The following is a 6,000-nucleotide window of genomic DNA, read 5'->3' on the forward strand; positions in this document are numbered from 1 at the left end:
GAAGTTAAACAGATGAGTTTATTGCATGCAAGGAACAATAAAGCCGAAGTCTTGTTTCCCGCAAGAAACAACAAAACTGAAATATTGTTCGAAGTGCTGGTACAAACTTTAGGTTTATATATCCTTTCCTTTCCGCTTCTGATGTCACTCATTATTATGGTAAAGGGGAGAGGTCAACTGGTTGGCCAGTTTACAACTTTTTGGCCAAATGGTCAGGATTAAGTCCCCAGGGGATTCCCTAGCTCTCCTAGCTCGCATCTGGAATCCTTATCAGTTCTCCGTTTCCTGCCATAAACTCCTGTTGCTTAGAAGTCTAATCTTCAAGCAGAAAGGACTTAATTTGACCCCCATCTTTAATTTTACTTCATTCCCTGCTTATAAAATATGGCATACGTCAGCACTGCCTATTTTTTACACATACAATGTCAGGGCAGATTTTCCTTTCTAGGTCAACAGGCATGCATTGCCATGACATTGTGCGTTCCACGGTTACAACAAGATGTGATTGATCCTGCAGTTTCAGGGGGAAATGTGGAACATCACTACCCCCTTCCTCAACCGGCTGGCACATCCGGTTCCTCGTGATGTACTCGTACCTGCCGCCCCAGACGAAGCCAAAGATCATCCCTTGCATCACTTGTCTGAGTCTGGCCGGCAATGGGTACACCACTGCCAGGTAAACCAAAGCCGGCAGGATGTCTGCTTTCAACACCATCACTTTTCCTGTGTAGGAAAGCGACCGCGTTTTCCACAGACCCAGCTTTACGTTCACCCTGATGATCCTCTCAGTCCAGTTGATGGTCTCGTTGTTCTTGCTCTGAAAGGAAACCCCCAGTATTTTGAGGGGCTCCCTGCAGAGCTTGAGACCCTCCTATGCCGTCATCCTGCCTTTCCAGGGCCTGAAGAACTTCAGTTTGCTCTTTCCGCAGTTGAACTTCGATCCGGAGGCTCTGGAGTATTGCTCCATGACCTGCAGGGCCCTCCTCAACCCCCTGTCCGAACTCAGGAACAGCGTCGTGTCGTCTGCGTACTGGGAGATCTTCAGGGTTTCCCCCGCGCTTCCTGGTATTGCCAGGCCATCGATGACAGGGTCCTGTCTCACTGCTTCCGCTAAGGGCTTTGTGAAGAGAACATAGAGAAGCGGTGAAAGAGGACAGGCTTGTCGTACTCTGGATTCCTGAGGAATGAAATCCCCCAGGTTTCCGTTGATGTTGACTCTGCTGCCTACGTCAGAGTACAGTATCGTGATCCAGTGGCCTGAAACTCTCCCCGAAACTGAAGCATTCCAGCACCCTGAACAGATAGCTGTGGTTTATTCTGTCGAAGGCCCAAGCGATGGCGTCCCTGGTGAGCTGGAGGTTCCAGCTAACTGCTCGCCTTTCTACGTAGAAAGAACGTCGTTCTTTCTACGCCACATGTCTGGTCGCTGTTGATGATGTGGGGCAGGGCGGCTCTCAGTCTGCCAGTCAGGAGCTTGAACAGGATCTTGATGTCCACTCAGAGCATCGTCATCGGCCTCCAGTTCTTGAGGTCTGCGGCATCTCCTCCCTTGAAGAGCAGGGAGATGACGCCCTCCCTCATGGTGTCTCCGAGTTTCCCCCGGCGGAAGATCTCCTGCACCACTTCCACCAGATCTGCCGCCAGGGTGTCCCAGAAGCACGTGTAGAATTCCTTGGGGAGTTCCAAAGTGCTGCCTTCAGCTCCTCTGCCGTGATCGGACCCTTCAAGTCCTCCCTCACCTCCTCCAGTACTCATGTCTTTAGCCCCTCCAGAAAAGCATCGCCTGCCTCCACCTCTGTCTGCTTTTCTGAAAAGAGCTCCTTGTAGAAAGAAGTTGCTGCTTCTTCCCTGTCACTCTTGTCCAGCACTTCCTCTCCATCTCCCCGTCTCAGGCTGTGGATCACCCTCTTTTTCTGGCCTTCCGTCTGCAGTATGTCTGCGCCAGGATTCAGGTCCTGTCCTTTACGTCTCCCACCATTCCACCACGGAGCTGTGACGCCCTTCTGTCAACCCAGCTTGCGTAGTCTTCTTGGAACAGTGCCCCGAAGTCGTCTTCCTCCAGTATCTCCCGGTTCAGCTTCCAGTACCCTCGACTGAATGCCGGCAGGTTGGCATTAGCCACCACCATCACGCAGTTGTGGTCGGAATACCACGCCGGGGACAACATCGCCGACTCCAGGGAGCAGGTTGTGTGCAGGAAGATGTAGTCCAGGCGACTGCACACTCCCCAGGAGTTTCGCCACGTCGTTCTGTCGTCGCTTGGGCAACACCGTCTGAACCCGTCCACCAGGGAGAACTGCTTGAGTCCCCTTCTTCCGGTCGACGTTGAAGTCCCCACCAAGTACCACCTGTCTGTTTGTGGTGCAGCAGCTGGGCAGGTCAGCAAACACTTCCTTCTAGATAAAGGGTTCCGTTGGAGGATAGACGTTAATTGCTCTCAACTTCTGCCCTTTCCAGTCGATGTCTGCGACCAGGATCCTGCCCTGCACCACCGAGAAGGAGGAAACCAGTGTCATCTCTGTGTCTCCAAGGAGGATTCCCACTCCAGAAGAGTGGACCCCTCCTACTCTCCAGCATGATTCTCTCTCTGTCCATTCCCTGGTGAATGTCCGCTTGTCGCTTTCATCCTTCAGGTGGACCTCCTGTAAGAAACAAACTGAGAATGGCTTTGAGGCCAGATCATGAAGAACTCCCTGTCTTTTCACTGGGTCTCTCAGCCCTCTCACATTCGTTGTTAGGAAGGTAAGTTTCACTGTCATGATTAAACAAGTGAAAGTTTGACCTCCTCTTTGTATACTTTTGACAGGAAGTTTACATCTAAGGCAGTGTTTAGCCTAGATGTAATTCCTCTCACTTGAATCTTGGGGGGAATATGCTGGGCTCCCACCAGGTCTCACCGGGGTCTGAAAGTTAAAAAAGCTGGACAGGTCCAGCCCTACTATCAATTCCGGCTCCAGGGTGGCTTTGTAGTCGTCCTCGTCTGCGTCGAGGATACTTTCCGCCACCACTTCGGGAAGGCTCTTCTCTTCCCTTGCCTCCGTTGTTTTGTCCTGGGTTTCGGGGGCTGGCTCTTCTAGGTCCAGGGCTGCCTGTTCCTTTTCCGGTTGCTCCTGGGCCTCGGGGGAGGGGGTTTCCCTTTCCTGGGCTGCCTCCTCCGGTCATTCATGGGCCTCGGGGGAGGGGGTTTTCATCTCCTGGACTGCCACTTCCTCCTCTGGTTGTTCCTGGGCCTCCGTGGAGGGGGTTTCCATTTCCTGTAGAACCAGGAAACGGTTCTCCTTCACCGCTTTATTCTTTTTACCTTTGGAAGGGGGGTCCGCCCTGCTTCTCTTCTCCCCCTCCCTCTTTCCCTTCCTTGTGGGTGTTATCCAGGGCCCTTCCTCTGGTGGGCCATCTTGGCGGCCATCTTGTGGCTCCACTGCGGCTGGAGGTGTGGCCTTGGGAATTTCAGTTCTCTGTGGGTTCTTTGTTCTCACCTTCCTCCCTTTGTCTTGCGACCGGTTTCGGCTGGCTGGCTTCCACCACCTGTGCAAATGAAAGTTTGCTTACCTTGCACTAGTAGAGGAAATGTCCCTCAGCGCCGCATCCATCACACATTTTGGCAGCCTGGCAGTTTTTTGCCATGTGCCCTTTTGCAGTTGTGGCATCGAACGATGTCACAAGTGTTGTCCTTGTGGCCGGACTTTCTTTGTTTTGCGACTAACAAAAAGGGTAAAAAAAAAGTAGTGATGGGCTGTGAGAGGTAGCCATGACAGAGAAGAATGTGAGGTGTGGAGAGGACAGAAGTATAAGTTTGGATATGTGATATAAAAAATTGGAGTATAAATTATATATAATAATTATAATAATATAAATGTGAAGAATAACCTTCCACCTTCCACCACTTAACCCTGGTGAGGCGAGAAAGAATAATACAGCACACAATAGCACAGAACGTGTGCTCAAAAGTACGATAAGTAAAAAAAAATGGATCACCCTGATTGGAAGTAACAAACATTGCTTGTTGAAAAAAAAACTAAATGGAATATGTGACGCTGTGTTTATTAAAAATTACACAGCTGTTAAAATAGATACATGTAAAAGTAAAATGTATACCGCGTTTACACTAAAACTATAATTAAAAATAGTAATTAAAATGTTCGTGAAATACTACACATGATTCAACAATTTCCCAATTTAATGCAAAAACACTATAGATGTGTATGTTTGTTTTTATTAATTTGTGTGCCGGCCTGTGTATGTGTGTGAGTGCGTGTTTGTAGGTGAAAGCTCAGTGGGTGACTACGTGTTTCAAAATAAGACTATGTGAGTGTGTTTAGCCAGCCAGACATTAAAATGTATAAATACAAATATTAACAGAGTACAGGTAGACCTAAATGACTCAGATATATAAATGAGCCAGATAGTATTTGTATAAAATTAGCTATATAAATTTAGTTGAAACAAAGTTGAAATATATGAGGAAAGGACAATCTCACAGTAATTAGCATTTGTGCCTCATACAGCTTAGCCTTGGGTTCAATAAATGGGGTGCTGTGTGCATTGAGTCTATATCTTCTCCCCGTATTTGTGTGGGTTCTGTTCCTACGCTCTGGATTCCTCCCACAGTCCAAAGACAGGCTGATGGGTCAAATGATATCTAAAAAAAAAGGGAAAAGTTTGACGTAGGTGTGAGTGTGTACAGAGCCCTGTATCTGTGTGTGCCTTGTGGTGGACTGGTGCCTCATTCAGGGTGTTGGACAGGGATGAGCTCCAGATCCCCTGCAAAGCTGAGATAGATAAAGCAGTAAAAAAAGGAACAGATGAAAAATAAGATTAGGACCCCTGGTCTTCACTTTATAAGTAAGATCTCAAAAAGAGTTTATAGTTCTCAGATTGACAGGGAGTGAGCTTCAGAGCTGTGGAACAAGGTGGCTAAAATCACATCATGAAAAATACTTAAGAAACTATTAAAAGATGTGCCTTAGCAGATAGTTAGCCCCTGCTTATTTCACAGTTAGTAATTAAAATGTAAAGCATTGCAGGGTTCAGAGTATAAGACTGCAGAGGGTAAAAGTTAAAAATTTTAAGTCAATGTGCTGAATAATGGAGAGCCAGTGCAAAGATGCCATAGTTGGGGTGATGTGATCACAGTGCCTTAAATGTGTTAGGAGCCATACAGTGGAGTTTTAACCATATGGTTTATTTAGAAGGTGAATAGAGAGACCCACTGTAAACTTATTACAGTAATCTAGTTGAGGTTTGACTGAGGCATGAGTAAGGGTGATGTATAGGGTGGGGGACAACACAGAGCCCTAAGGCAATCCAGTGGGAGACCAAATCTGCTCTGATTTAACATGCGTTGTAGCGATGTATCAGGTCAGACCGGCGTGGAAAGAGCTGCTGGGTGCGCAGAGGTTTCTAGGGAGGGAAGGGCTTTTGTGGGGGGTGGGGTAGCTACAGGAAGTGGGGTTACTGGTGGTGGATCTGGTGTCAGCATAGAAGGGACAAAAAGTTTTGGAGGGCAATAGACGCGCTGGAAGAAAAATTAGAGGCAGTAAGGTTTGAATATGAGGTGCTGGGAGATACGGTTACAAGTATACAGTTTTCAAATGCTCCAGGAGTTGCATATAAGTTGATATATAGGGAGAAGGTTGGTAGATTGAGGATTGTGACATGAAGGTGGAAGGAGGGTTGATTTGCATAGAGGGTGGGTTTATGGAAACAGGTTGTATTAGGGAGGTGGGATGGAATTTGAATAAGGGGTGGGGATAGGTAAATAAGGTGTATTATGGGATAAATTGACATTTTTGTGTTTGGTTTTTCTTGAATAATTTGTGTTGGATATTGATGTCAGGGGGTGATTGGGTGATTTGTAACGGCCATTTGTGGATATTGTTGTGGGATTTAGAGATGATATGTGGGGGGAATGTTTTGATGATGTTGTTTCTTTTGGTTGTTGCCTTTGTTTTTGTGGTTGTTATTTGTTAGTATTGACCATTATCGGCAGTTATGAGATGA

This window comes from Atractosteus spatula, chromosome 14, assembly GCF_055471065.1.
Source record: "Atractosteus spatula isolate fAtrSpa1 chromosome 14, fAtrSpa1.hap1, whole genome shotgun sequence".
NCBI classification, from domain to species: domain Eukaryota; kingdom Metazoa; phylum Chordata; class Actinopteri; order Semionotiformes; family Lepisosteidae; genus Atractosteus; species Atractosteus spatula.